At 44.5% G+C, this 15,647-nt stretch overlaps 1 protein-coding gene across 1 annotated transcript in view; it reads right to left on the bottom strand.

The window, feature by feature from the left end:
• Positions 1–11,811, bottom strand: part of SCAP (SREBF chaperone) — a 118,966-nt gene extending 107,155 nt beyond the window's left edge. Inside the window, exon 1 of the mRNA XM_075062137.1 lies at positions 11,615–11,811. The gene's annotated coding sequence lies outside the window, so the exon portion shown is untranslated. The remainder of the gene's footprint in view (positions 1–11,614) is intronic.
• Between the last annotated feature and the right edge of the window lie 3,836 nt (positions 11,812–15,647).

The following is a 15,647-nucleotide window of genomic DNA, read 5'->3' as shown; positions in this document are numbered from 1 at the left end:
CCATAATGTCACAAAAAATTGAAGAATAATTTAAGTATTCCTCTGCAGTCTTAGCAACACATACCAGAGTACTGGGCTAGTAAGACAGTGAAAATAAGTACGCGATACTCATTGTTCAAGCTTAGAGAAAAGCAGTTAATAACCAGCACTGATTTTTTTTTTAAAGAAGTAATTTCACTTAATCTTACTGTTTTTAGAAACATAGCTAAGGGATTCTGCTTTAAATATGATTTTTAACTTGCCAACATCTATTTAAAGCACCAAGTATGGGGGATACAAGATTGGGCTTGAGTGCATCTGACTGTAATGAATAGACACATCATGCTACACTGCTGACTATTAGAATCCCCACTGGAGTGTAAAATGTATCCTAAATATATTCAGTGTCTGCATGTACTGTAGAGCAGATAGACAGAGCCCTGACATCCCCCTTCTACTTTGCATGACAGAAACACATGCTTTCATTAGGACCAGCCCTCAGTTTAGAAGCAGAATATGCTGGGACCTCTGCTGGCGTAGTTCTGTATGTACCGGTATGCTCTGGCTCCATACTATGTCAGAAAAAGGAGGGACTCACCAAAAAAATGCAGATCTGTACAGGTTCTTCCACTTCTCTCCCCCTTTGCCCAATATGAAACAGAAAAAGCTGGCTAGCATTCCCTTACAATGCACCTCTGTAGGTTAAACAGTGCACATGGACTATCCGAGGGAATACACCTTCCTAATGCTACCTTCGCTTGCAGTGTATTTACCAGATCGATAATCTTCCCAGCAGCGTCCATCCTGAGAGATCAGCTGGGGACAGACTAAAGAATAACTTCTACTTTCAAAGTCATTTCAAAACAAGAGGCAATAACAGGACTGATCCTGTTTGGGGCTGGATGAAACATCCTATTTCAAAACTCTGCTGTCACGTGGGAATCTCAGGTGCCAAAAGCTCAGTCTCCAGGCAAAGAAGGCTAGGTAAACAGACAGCCATTACAGGACAGAGGGCATTACTTACGGAACGGAACGTGCATCTCTACATATTGTACAGACACAAACTTGCTGTCACTGCATAGGAGGACACCACAATCCTCCACTGTACCCCAAGAGAGAGACAGCATCTGCAAGTGGCACCGCTAGCACCAAGGTCTATCATCTGAACTCTAGCCTTCACTGAGCAGCCAAGGGTCTCTGCAGAGGTGGCTGCTGTACAAGTTATCTGAAACTCAGAACATGCAGGAGTTCACAATGAAGATACTGATGAAAATGAATTCCACCACATTCTGCTACCAACTACAAGAGACACACAGGAGGTCTCTGGACCCTAGATCTGATACACACCTAGGAGCAGGTGTCTCAGAATGCTGGCCTTGGATCTATACAAGAGGCCACTACACAAATTGCTCAGCTGATCCGTAACCTGAAGCTGCTAGATATTATAGCCTCTCTTCCCCACTTACCAAAGCAGATCCATGGAGGAGCATAGACAGCAGTTGCAGTAGGACCTCTCCTCTCCCGGTCTGAAAGATGCTCCAATAGCAGTGACAATAAGAAAGGGGAAATGAAAGAGGAACCCATGGGACTCAACCTTCCAGTCACCCAATAAAAAAAGTCTCCGGACTGAACTGACATTTTGACATCTGCTTCAACGAGGGCTGGTGGGTGGGAAGTGGAGCCATTTCTCTAAAGAGAGGTTCAGAGATGAAAAATCAAGTATGCGCTGAGGACATTAATCTCCCTTCATGAGCCTGCTAGACAGTCAGCTCCATAACACCATGCTGCTGTTCTCTGCCTCTATTCCCATGAAGAGAACAGTGTGCTTTGTGCAGTGCAGATACACAAAGGCCAAGTGAAACAGAACATTTCCTGTGGGAAAATCACAACCCAAGCATTGACCCTTTGGGGGCTGGTGTCCTGTGTGGGTGAATACTGACTCAGCTCTTTGGACATTTTGAAGTCTTGCTTCTGAATCTGTCCTGTGCAGAGTATTCTGTGTAGTAGAGTGTTCGCTTTAACATCCCCTGCCACAGAGGTTCATATCTAACATTCATTTCAGGTTCCATTCCCACCTACCCACGGAAAACAACATCAGCCACGTGATCAACTCAGTACTTAGGTTTGAACTGGGTACCTTCCCATGTTCTCATCACACGAGATACACATCACAACTACCAGAACCGGACCACTCCTTTCCAATGCAAAACGTATCACTAACTCTGAACACATCATCAACCAAGCCAGCTCCCTGGCCCCCTATCGCACTGCACATCAAATTAAGGCTTTAACTGTTAGAGTCTTGAAGATAAGAACGGCAAGCTTGCCCCTACCTATATATCTGATCTGATCTTCTTTCATGTGGTTCACCAATAAACAGCAACCACTTCCAACAAACATCAGCTACTTCTTGCTTATCCTTTTCCCAGTGTGTCTCCACAGCTTTTCCCACCATGCCTCTTGGGCTTCGAATTGCTCCCCAAGCCATTTCCCTCAGCTCATTCAAATCCCTCTAAAAATAAACTCACTTCTGCCATGAAGGTGTAAATAAGAAACAAAAAATTAAGGGAGCATACCATTAAGATGCATGTCTCAGTGGGTAGTCACTCTTGATGCCACTCTTTTCTATCCTCTCCCCTCGTCTATAACACTCAGTCAAGTCTTGGGATGTATTAGACTGCAAGCTGTTTGAAGTATGGACCATCGCTTTGCTTGTTTTGCAAGGCACCTACCACATCTTGGGGTGCTGAGAAATAATGATCAGTATCAAAACAGCCAGGATTTGAGAACACAAACAAGAAAAGTAAGCTGGCTTCACAAAGGCTTTAAAAGAAGAGAATGGAGCTGCTGAAACAAGCAACCCTCCATCTTACAAACAGGCTTAATTATCTCAGTAACAATCTAAAGTGCTGATTCCTTTATGGTAGCACAAGACAAGCACAAGCCCTCATTTTGAGGATATCCTTTACTCCACAAGAGAAGGGAATTAAGTTGAAATTTGTCCAGGACAAATGAGTTGAGAACCAATGTAATTACTATACTTATTTGCCAGAATATCCCTCTGTACTTTCAGTTGGACTAGAAGTTCTTTGCTTCTTATCATAAAATGGCATAACGCTACTCTGACTGGTATGAACAACATGAACACACATTCACGCATGCCCGGAAATCCAGATATTCTGGATGAAAGACAGTAAAGAAATGGAAGTATCAGCTGAAAGAGACCTCTACATTGTTTAGAAATTTACTTGGATTTAGCCAAGGGGAGGTTAATAGAATTTCTATCTACATCATATGATGTAGATAGAAACTTACTTTTCCCAACATAGACCCCTTTTCTACAAAGCTACAACTTTGGACAAGAAGTGGTCTAGTTAGCAGCCCCCTGTTCTTCCTACAACCATATTTACAGGAAGAAAAAATGACTATGTAGAATGGTACCTTTCTCTCTCAAGTTATTTTTTCCAGCACATCTTACTAGAATCATAGCCATTTACAACACTGTCAAATTTTTATTGCCGTATAGGGCATGCAGTAAGTACAGATATGGGAGTGCAAGCTGGAATTTATCCTGCCTCATACATCAAATTATCAGCTAAATTCTAACTACAAAATCTTAGTTATGTAAAGCAAAACCCAGCCTGACTTAGAGAAATCTTGACTTTTAAGTGGGATTAAGCCAAGTGTTGAAATCACAGCAAGAAAAGAAATGGGGAGCCCCAAAGCATCACGTTTCAGACAACAACAGCTGCCCAGAAAGCAAAGTGAACACGGAGAGAAGTTCCTAATGGCTTGGTATAGAGAAGAGATGTAGACCACCACATTTTACTGAAGGACTCAACAGAAAGAGCTATGTATCAGTTTAATGTAGAACCTGCCCTCTGCATAGTACCACAAGGACATGCCTTTTCAATAAGTTTAAGTGGTTCTCAATGTCTTCAAGCCCTTCAGAAAACAGTCCCATTGCTCTGTTTGCCAAGAGCTTTTTTTCATCAAACATGATTTCCACTGAGCCATTCTGCAGTAATTTGCCAACATTCATTCCATCAGTCCACACCAGGTTGACAGCCTCCTCCACCATTCATGGCCTGAAGCTAGCCATGCTTGGTAGGATAGGTTAGTAAGAGGCAGTTTTAGCTTAGTGCATTTCTCTCCACTAACACCACCGCGGAAGCGGAACTTGCCTGGGATTCCCACAGCCAATAGCCTTACTCAGAAATTTAAGGCTGACTGACACAAATATCAGCTCTATTGCTAGATCCCAATTGGCCTATCACCGTTACCACATAACACTGGGTCTCGTTTCCTTCATTAGGGGGCACCATCTGCATGGGCAAACCTGGACATTAGTTGAAGGGAGTCTGTACTTAAAACATGGGGAAGTGGTTTTGTTCAAGGATTCTGCGGTTATGAAGTTATGGGGAGCACTTCACCAACCACCTAACGGAAGTTGTATAATGTTTGATCATGTCACCACTCATGGAATAATCAGCCTTGTTTATCAATTTGGCTGCTTCACAACAAACAGCTAGGGAATGCACCCGCCCTACAAGACTCAAAAGGATGATGCAACAACCACATGCAATTACATCCTCTGCACTCTACACTGGAATGCAGCATATTGAGAACCAAAGGAGCAAGGTCTACCACTGTCCTCTGCAACAGGCCCACTCTATACACAGCAGATACCTGCTCGGTGCTACAGAGGAAAGCATAAAAAACACCAAGAATCTCATTAACATGCCCCTGTGGGCAGGGAGGGAAACTTCTTTCCAAATTCCAGCTATGGAAGTCAAGTCGAGGAAAAACTGTCTCCTGGATGCAAGAAAACATCACCATAATTTAAGCATACAGCTCTAATTACACCCCAAAATGCCAGAGCAATACATACTGTCTTGCAAATGTATTTTTTTCCAGTTTAAAAAGTTTAAAATATATCTCCATGAAAAATAATCTGTAGGGATTAGAAGTGGCAAGTATTATGATTGCCATTTATTCTGTTCTAGGCCTTAACTGAACTCCATCCCCTCAATACCCACCACCACTTTGTAAGTTTCCAGCCCTCTCTTAGATATAGTTTGACCAAGTTATACCATGTCAGCTCTTTCCACAGTCAATCAATCCCTCCAGTCCCTGGATCATTGGTTGCTCCTCTCAGCTATTTATAGTCTACAAATAACGTACACTTACCGAAGCTAAGTTTCATCTTCTTGCTCATGTTCCTTCTCACCCCATGACTTCAAGTTTAACACTTCAGTTGTAAGCTTCTGAGCATATCTTTCTATTTGTATTGTGAAGCACCTAACATACTTTTGAGCATTATTTAATAAGACAGTAACTCTCTTCAGTTTGCCAAGACGTTTGATAAATGAGACCAATGAAGGAAGACCAACATGTATTTCTGACTCAGAAGTACTTTTAGGCTGGGGATGGATAGGTCAGATAACACTTCCACCGACACTTCTACTCCACATCCTGGTCTCTCTCTCTCACACACACACACTGAAGGCAAGAAACACAATTTAGCACATCCACCACAACAAATGAGAGAATTACAAACCCACTCAAAACCAATGCACACACTTTTGCACACCAATTATTATGCTGAAACAGCACACAGCATCTTCTCCTTCTAGTTTTAAAAAGTGTCTTATGTCCCTTCCCCACAGTCTTCAACAAACAGGAGAAATGATTGGCTGTAATAGAGCTGAGGCACCCATATAATTTATTGTATGTATTGCACTAGTGCCCAGGGACCCCAAACATGGACCAGGGCCCCACCATGTTAGCTGTTATGCAAACACACACAAAAAAGACAGTCTTTGTCCTAAAGCGCTTACAACCCAAGTACAAGACAAGAGGCAACAGGTGAATAGAGACACAAGGGAGCATAAGGAAACAATGAGACATCTCTGTTCTTGGAGGACCTGTGTATTGTCCCACTAGCCAGAGCAGCATTGCAATCTAGTGGTTAAAGCACAAGACCTGAGCTTTTGTTTCCTGCTCTGACACTGCCTCACTCAGACCTTCAGAAAGACATTTTCCTACCTGCATGCACAGGGATAATATTTACCTCCCCACTCCCTTCTGAAATCTTTGGATAACACTGTCAGCATAAAGGCGTGTATTTATATTAGTTACAATAAAACCCATCAGTTATGTATTATATGCACAGTGTACCCAGAAGAGATTCACTTGGCTCTGAAATAAGCAATTCCCCAACAGCACTGTCATCTGTTTACTTTTACATCCAGTTTTGGGTAAAAGTTTGGCACTGCCTCTGTATATTTATCCTGAGCACATGGCTCCTTTCGTTAGGAAGGACGAATCCCTGATGCAGGAGGAAGCAAGATAACATTGAACAAATTGTTGTCTTTATCGCCCTCTAGTTTCAAAAAAAAAAAAAAACCAAAAAAACAAAAAAAACACAAACCAAACAAAACACAGAGGGAAGACTCTGTGGGCCAAGAATCATTTCTGCATGTCGTGCTCCTTCCTAGAAGTGGCCTTGGGTACACTTTTGAACACAATATTTTCTATGGCTGCAGTCTTGCTAAGGGGGATTTCACCATGACAGAAGAGAACAGCCATATCTCATTTGTTTTTTTCCATTTTCCAAGGGCAATTTTTTTTTGGTGGAGAAAGGGAAAGAGGGTTTATGCAACACTCACTTGTGTTCTACTGGAGGCGGAAATGATGATGCAGGAAATTGCTATCGCACTTATCTCTAGATCAGTAGCTCAATCTTGAGGCTACTGCAGTGAATTTTCAAAGCACTTCTCAGGTAAACTAGATAAACTAGGTAAACTAGATCTGCACAGCAAAGTCCTTACCACATTGCTCAGTTTTCTCCCTCTCATCATAATAGGAGGCTCCTCTTGATTTTGCTTAGAAGTGGTGGGTTGGAGAGGTTTTCTGCATCCATTGGGGGCTTTCTGAGGATCAGGGGGACTATTACATTTTTAAAGGAAGTTGGCATGTTAATTTTTCAGAAGGAAATGGTAATTCCTGTTAGTGGCAAGCACAATTCTCCATGGGTTTTTACCAGCCAAGAGTGCCACCTATTTTACAGGTACCAGCTCAAATATTTACAGCTGCTATTACAGTGAGACAGGATCTAACCTTTTCAGGGGTGATCAAGCAATTAATTTGAGCTGGTCCATTTCTGAATTTTATGCCTTGACCAATTCCTCTTGTATTCAGAAGGGCTTTTCTTCAGAGTAGGATGAAAGCTAGTCACAGCACCCAGTGCTTGGACCCAATGACTGATTGATTAATTAATTGGTTCACTATGCACAACAGCTCTGCTGGCCACTATTTTATGGTTCTGCTAGAGGAGCGACAGACTTTCTTCAAGTTCTGTACCTGCAGCAGCAGAGCCCTACAGGAAGTCTGTGTGTGCTGGATCAGGTTTTCTGCCTAAGCAAACCATTTCACTAGCCATCTCTGGTGATGATCCAAGCTGGTACTGAGTGGAATATCCTATGAGCTTATTCATACCTTAGCCTTTCAGCTGTGTGGTTTGCCTTGAAGAATATGCAGGAAACTTAAATGATTCAAATTTCTTTGTGAGAAACCCAGCCCAAGTTGTTGGTTGTTAGCAGAGGAACATGCACACACTCAGACACCAGGTATTACTAATAATCCCACTTTCCATTCCTCAGATGAAAGGTGCTGTAGAAGTGAACACTTTCCCAACACTAACCAAGCCTCAACTTCATAGATGGGAACCTAGAAAGAGATTGTGATTTGCTCAAGGTCACACATCAAGCCCAGCAGAGTTAAAACCAAGAGCCAGTCTTCTGGCTCTAGCTATTAGAGTATACGACCCCTTCAACCAACTGTTCTATATATTTTGCCTTATGTTTTTCAGGGCTGTGCAATATAATGGTTTTGAATCTGAAGAGCCTTCTCAAGTTTCTAGGAAAAACACCTAGGGTTTCTAAAATCCCTGTACCATGCAATGCAGGTAAAAAAGCACCTTTTGCTGTCTTTGCAAATTTCCATTAGCTGGACCCAGTACAACTCATGTACTTCAGCCTGACGTACATTTAAAAGTTTTGGTAGCATAGTTATTTTGGTTAGAAATGTGGAAAAATAAAGTCACCCCCATGACAGAGCCATACCCGCAAAAGCCCCAGTGTACAGATGCAGTTGTACTAGCAAAAGGACTTTCTTGTTGATATAACTTACTCTCTTCAGAGAACTGGCATGTAATAAGCTCTATGAGCAAAACACTCATTTGTCAGTATAAGTTGCATCGCCACTAGGGGAGTTTACTGATAAGAGCTTGTAGACGTCTGGTGTTGGGGCACAGCCCTCTCAGGTGCAGCGGGGAGCCAGGGCGCCTCGCTACCGACAGCAAACAGGTCAGGGTTCAGGCCCTTCAGCAGGGGTTGAGCAAACAGAGTCCAGAAGCCCAGGCCCTGGGTCAAGGCGGGGCAATAAGCAGTTCAGGCCAAAGGCCTCCTCAGGCCAGAGAGAGGGGGAGTCTGCCACCCTTGGACGGGTGGCAGGGGGAACGCATGCCCTCCCACTCCACTGCGTTCCAGCCCAGGGCCCTAGCAGTGGCCAAGCCTCGCTGCTGTCAGTGGGGATCCTGGCCGCAACACACTGACATGGGTTCAGGCTCTCCGGGAGCCAAACCAGGGTCGGCTACCCCCGGGCCACTTCCGACCTCCCCCTCTCTGGGTACCTGTGTCTCGTTGGCATCTTCCAGTGGGTCCCAGACCATGGGTTCCTCAGGCTACTGGGCACGGGAAAGCTCAGGCAGCTCCTCAGGATACCAGGCACGGGAAAGCTCAGGCCAAGCAGGAGCTCAGCCACCTGCATCTGTTCTCTTCCGCGACCAGCCTCCAAGTGAGCGCCGGGGCTGGGCTTTTATACTTCCTGTCCCGCCCCTTGACTTCGGGGGGGGGGGGGCAGGGACTGACGGTGGTGGCTCCACCCAAGTTGGCAGCTGCAGAGGCTCAGCCCTCTCAGGTGCTTCAGGGAGCCAGGGCGCCTCGCTACAGAGCTCTACTGGTATAGCTATACTGACAAATCCTTTTAAGCATGGGCAAGGCATTAGACTTGCACATTTATTTCAATCACATACATTTCTTCATTAAGTTTCAGCTCTGACACACAACTAACAGGTGCTCTCCTCAGAGAAAGAGCAATGTGCTGTGTTAGAAGGAAAAGAGAAGCTGAGCATACTTCTGACCTGTTAGCCCACTAAGTAAAAAGTTAGCCATCAGCATTGATTTCCCTATAATATTACCTCAAGCCACCTGATATTCAAACACTAAAACTTTTTTAAAAACATATTATAAAAATGAACTTTCATTTAAACAGCACTTTTCAACAAAATGGAATTTCAATGCACTCTACAAACTTACTAAGCAATTGTACAGATGTACTGAGTTATTTCACACTCCACTGAAATTCAGGTATCTGTGAGGTGACACTCAATAGCAATGGATTACTTTCAAACAGACTCTAGATTACAAAAACACCTTTTCACAGGCCTGATTACACAAGGTGCTAGAAGCTCAGAACTCCTGCTGAAGCCAGCACCTTTCCGGAGCAGATGATCCTCTATTTTAATTCTGAACAATACGGTAAGCTGCAACTCAAGCCTCTCCATCCACTGCTGAAACACCTCCTAAAGCAACTTTGTTACATAACTAGTCTGACTTTGAGACTGTTGCTATTGAGAACAAGACACCTATTATTCCCCAGGCATCTCTGTCACAATGGTCCATGCAAGATTAATTTAACCACTGCCAAAGAAGAAATGCAACTCCTCTCCCCTTCCCACATTCAGAGGCTGCCCACTCCCTCACGATAAAGACCACAGTCCCAGAAGCAGGACTCTCGTTGATCCTTGTCAAGAGACACTGATTATGCAAGACCACTACTGGCAAGAGTTATGTAAATGGAGCAGTTGCCCCAACTTCAGGGCTGGCATCAAAGAATCACTGAATACTCAACACAGTCCCATTCTGTTGCTTTTTCTTCTTTGATTTGGACTCTTCAGATGAGCAGGAATCATTGCAGATTCTGAGCTTGACGGGCTTCTACAGATCATAAGCCACAGAGCTGCATTACTGAAGAACCCCCCATAGCTTCCCCCTCAGAGACCCTGCACCAGATCTAACAACTTTTTTTCTTTGCTGTCAATGAGGAGATGAAAGGGTGGTTACTTGCATGGATTGGATAGAATGAGAAGAGAGCAAGGTGGTAGATGGAGGACAAGTTGGGTAGGTAGCGGCTTAACAACAAAGAAGGAACTTGAATGTGAGACAGGTGAGAGGAAGACAGTGATAGGATTTAGAAAGGGGCTGGACACAGTGAAAGCAGCAGGCAAGGAACAGGATTTTCACAGCCATGTGATGGTCAGGATAGAAGAGTGAAAAGGCAGGAAGTCTGAATATTCAACTTAAGTTTTCACAATTTCTTTGAGCTGCATCCCCTTATGCTGTAATTAATCTCATAGACTTTAAGGTCAGAAGGTACCATTATGATCATCTAGTCTGTCGTCCTGCACAATGCAGGCCACAGAATCTCACCCTCCCACTCCTGTATCAAACCTGTGTCTGAGCCACTGAAGCAAGCTCATCAAATCTTGGTTTAAAGACTTCAAGTCGGCAGCGAATCTCCAGCAAACTGACCCTTGCCCATGCTGCAGAGGAAAGTAAAAAACCTCCAGGGGCTCATGCCAATCTGCCCTGGAGGAAATTCCTTTTTCCGACCACCAAATAATGCTCATAATATGCAGACATTTTAAATGCAACCACACTAAATAGATTAAAAATGGCTAACTGATAGGTCTTCAACATGTAACTTGTAAATTGAGGAATTCAACCACTGAGCAAGATGTGGTATTTCCAGTCTGGGTCCCACAGGATCAGCTCTTGGCGGGCTTGTGCTATTTACCATTTTTATCAATGTCCTGACAACAAAAAAGTCATACACTGAACAACATTTGCAGATTAACACACAAATTGGGAGAGTGGTACAATATACTGAAAAGGGACAGGTCACTGCGTTCAGGAGTTATCTGCGATCACTTGGTAAACTGGGTATTAATCAACTAGTACATTGTGTTTTATATATGGCTAAAATGTATAATGGTGTATCATTCAAGGGTTTGGCAACCTTTCAAGAAGTGCTGTTGCTGAGTTCTTCTTTTTATCAGCTCTATATATGTAAGGATTCACATGCCAGTAATACATTTTACTGTTTTCAGAAGGTCTCTTTCTATAAGTCTATAATATATAACTAAACTATTGTTGTATGTAAAGTAAATAAGGTTTTTAAAATGTTTAAGCAGCATCATTTAAAAATTAAATTAAAATGCAGAGCCTCCCCAGACCAGTGGTCAGGACCTGGGCAGTGTGAGCACCACTGAAAGACACACATGCCATAGATTGCCTACCCGTGGTCTATATCTACAAACAAAGAATGCCAGTCATCCTTACAGGATGGGGGACACTATCCTGCAAAGCAGTGACTCTGGAAAAAGATCTAGGAGTCATGGTGGATAATCAGCTGAACATGAGCTCCCAACATGATGCTGTTGTCAAAAGAGTTCATGTAATTCTGGGATGCTTAAACAGGGAGAAGTGTAGGAACACAGAGCTTATTTTACCTCTGTATTTGGAGCTGGTGCCACCGCTGCAGGAATACTGAGTCCAGTTCTGGTGTCCACAATTCAAGAGGGGTTCTCTTGTCACTGTAGCCAATCCATCTCCCTGAAAGGCAGTAGCTGGCTCGACAGAATTCTTCCACTGACCTAGCACTGTGAACACTGAGCGTCAGGTTGGCATACCCATCTCTCTCGGGGGTGTGGATTTTTCACAGTCTGAGACATAACTATGCCTATAGTTTCAGTGTACTCCACCCCTTAGACAAGCTACACATCTTTAGCTCAAACGAAGACTGTCACTCTTCTCTAGCCTTTTGATCAAGTCATTTATTTTCCTCTGGAGTTTCATGAAAAGTTTGATACTGGGCATGTCCAGTCACCTCTTTCGCTCAACAAAAGGAACATTTAAAAATTCTTCCAATAATTGTCTACAGTAAAGATTTAAGTTACCAGATGCATTGACTATGAATATCAGGATACACTTTCACATTTCTAAAGTCAAACTGATTGTATTTTGCCCTTCTATAATTTTAGTGAATCAGATTACTAAAGCGACATATTTGGAAAGGTAAATAATAAGCATCCTGCTAGACTGACACCATCTATACGGAGCAGAGTTAATCTCAGCCATTCAAATTAACCACTGAAAGCTAAGTGTTCTTGTGAAGGGAGTCAGAGACTAACAGCACGGGACTTTCAGCATGGTTTATATCTAACAGGACAAATAAACCCTGGCAGTGTTCCCTTTTTAAAAGAATACACCAAGTGACTCACCTGCTGCATCACACAATAGTTCCTGTAACTCTAATCTAATTGTATTCATGTGCTGCTAGGGAAGTCATTGGTTTCTCAAAGGATTTATAATAAAGAGGCAAGATAAGTGCAAAGAGGAAGTTCCTTTGTATTTTAAAACCCTCCAGAAATAAATGGTTTTGGGAAAAGGTATCAAGTGGTGTAGCCTCTCCTTCCAAAGCTCAACTCTCAGCAAAGGCCCAACTATTTTTTTCCTCACCACACACAGCGAGACACAACCACATCACTTCAGGACTTTTTTTCCACATACAGTGTTGCAGCTACGTCACTGTAGCACTCCAGTGAAGACACTACTACGACAGGAGAGCTTCTCTCATTGGCATAGTTAATCCACCTCCCCAAGAGGCTGTGGGTACATCAACAGGAGAAGCTCTCCTGTTGACATAGCACTGTCCACACAGGGGCTTAGGTCTGTATAACTACATCAGTCAGAGGGTGTGGATTTTTCACACCCCTGGTGATGTAGTTATACTGCGATAGGTCTGTAGTGCAGACCTGGCCACAGTCTTCAAATAGCTTCTCTGCCTCCCCATTCCTTCCAGAAGCCACTCTACTCCTCTTTTGCAGAGCTTGAAACAGTTTCTCTAACCCAGTGGTCTTCAACCTTTTTTCATTTGGAGACCCCTAAACAATTTCAAATGGAGGTGCAGACCCTTTTGGAAATCATAGTTTGTGGAACCCCTATGGTCCACTGACCACTTGTTGAAAAATCACTAATCTAGCACTTACAAGCTAAAAGGCTAGCGCTACTAGCCAGAGTGAAATAGCCCTGTGCCACCATACCACCTCACTCTAAAGCAATGGAGTACAAATTTTTGATCTCTTAATGTGATAATCAAATATTTCTCACTTGTCAATCAAGTCTACTTAATAACTGAGTAACTTACTTAATGTCTGACTTTATTAGACCTTCTTTCCCTCCCTAACTGCATGTTACTTTCTCTCTTTTCTTTCCTTTCATTGATCAGATTGCATCTATTTCAGTGTCTGTAATTAACTTCTCTCCCACCCTCCATCCTCCTATTTCCATTCCCAGACCACCATGTGGTCTCTTCCTACCTTCTCTGTGTTCTCTCTCACACACACACTCGTCCTGGCTTAGAATCTAAATCTATTTATCCCCCACGCCTTCCCTCCCACAAAAGGAGGAATGGCTCAGGGTAACCACTCCCTGATCACCTCTAGAGGAACGAACAAGGGGGCTGCTCTGTTCCCCATGCTCCCTTCCCATTCCCTCTTCCTGCAGGCAGATAGAGCAGTGGCTCCTCAGCATACACCTAACTTCCATTTGACTCCGGTGAGGGAGTTTTCCCCCAAGTCTTACTTTTTAGAGACTGCTATGAACTAACCCAGGTGACTGAACCTCGTCACTCACCCCATACCTAGTACTTGCCTCTTATCTCTTCAGAATCCGGCTACTGTGGGCAAGTGAGCCTTTGCCTCAGCCATTCTTAAGGTCCAGAGAAGCCCTTTCCAGCACAGGGCAGGTTAGCAGGATGCTTCTCTGTGCTGCTTCATGCTCCCTCCCCTCTTTGCTTATTATTTACCCCCTTCACGGGACGGGCCTTTTAGCTACGGTTTGTACAACTCTCCAGGCAGTTTCTCCTCTCCTGTAGTGGGAGACTGCGGCCCCAGGACCAGAAACAGAGGCAACCTGAAGCACGAGTCCGACTCACAAAAACTCTCTCCAGCACCAACCTCCTGCATCTGAGCCGAGGGCTGCCGGGCGCAGGGCCAGAGGTGTGTCTCCTCCCGCTGGTTGCAGGGCATCCCAAACAAACACACCCGCCCCGGGCGGGCACGGCTGGCCAGGCCCTGTGGGAAGCAGACAGCCCCAGGCACGGGAGTCTCGCTAGTAAAATACTTCCCCGGAAGCTGCACAACTCACACGGCCGGTGCGTCCCACCCGCGGAGGCGGGACCCACAGCGGGGAGCCGGGCGGTAGCGCCACCTCACCCTGTCACCCTCCACGGAATGATACACTCGTGGGACTGTCTCCGCCCCCGTCCCCGCGCCCCGTAAAACCGCCGGTGCCTTCCTCGCTAATTCTAACGGGGCCAAGCCAACTACCGCTAGGTGGTCGGAGGGCAGAAACCAACTCACCCCGCGAAAACACGCCCCTGCGCCCCTCCAAACCTACCCGTTGTCTACAGCGCAACACTCCCAGAGCCCTGTATATCTGCGGCTAGAGTTGAGGCTAGTAGCGCGGACGACCCCGCTATGCAGTATTTTGCTTTAGCGAGGAGGAGGACAATACGGAGCGCAGCGAGATTCTGCGACCTGTAAGAGACAACTCTATTTTTCAGTCATCATACAAGTCTGCTGAAAATGAAATTTTCCCTAGTACTTTTAAACCTTCCTGGTTCAGAAAGACTAAATGAGGCCTCCTGGAGTTGGTGAAGGAGTTTGGAGGCTGGTATTCTCTTCAATTCTACCTGTCAAATGGTAGGGGCCCGGGCAGAGCAGATGGCCAATCATGGAGGGAGATAAATGCCTGACAATGCAAGATGGTGTCACAGGAGGGCTTTTGAGCTCGATGCAACCCAGGATGTCTATCGGAAGAGGACGCTAGGCAGAGAATGGCGTTCACCTTTCAAGAGGAAAGACCCCTATTGCAACACAGAACTGCTAACCTAGTGAGGTAGGGCATTTAAACTAGGTTCGATGGGACAGATGACAAAGCCCACAGGTAAAGGTGGGAACATGAAGACCTGGGATGATGGGTTGGAAACAGAGGGAGCATGGGCTATATGCAGAGAGAAAGGAGGGTCAGTGGCAAAACTTGGGAGGCAAGATCAACCAGTAATCTTAGATGCTAATATACAAATGCGAGAAAGTATGGGTAATGAGCAGGAAGAATCTGGAAGTGCTAATAAATAAATACAACTAATGACACTTGTTGGCAATCACTGAATACGTGGTGGGATATAGCAACATAGTGGAATGGTTGGTGGGATGGTATAGTTTGCTCAGGAAGGAATAGACAGGGGAATAAAGGGAGGAGGGGTTGCCTATATATTAAATGTCCACACTTGGACTGAGGTGGATGATGGACAATAGGAGGACGGAAGTGTTGAGAGTCTCTGTTAGGAAAAAGGGGTAAAACCAAGGGTGGATGTTCATGCTAGGAGTCTACTATCAGCCACCTAACCCATGTGAAAGTGGTGAAGGCATTTTTTAAAATATCTAACAAAATCAGCCAAAGCCCCAAGATTTGGTGGTG

This window comes from Chelonoidis abingdonii, chromosome 2 (assembly GCF_003597395.2).
Source record: "Chelonoidis abingdonii isolate Lonesome George chromosome 2, CheloAbing_2.0, whole genome shotgun sequence".
NCBI classification, from domain to species: Eukaryota; Metazoa; Chordata; order Testudines; family Testudinidae; genus Chelonoidis; species Chelonoidis abingdonii.
Note: the sequence above shows the minus strand (reverse complement) of the source record. Positions and strands in the feature narration are given on the sequence as shown.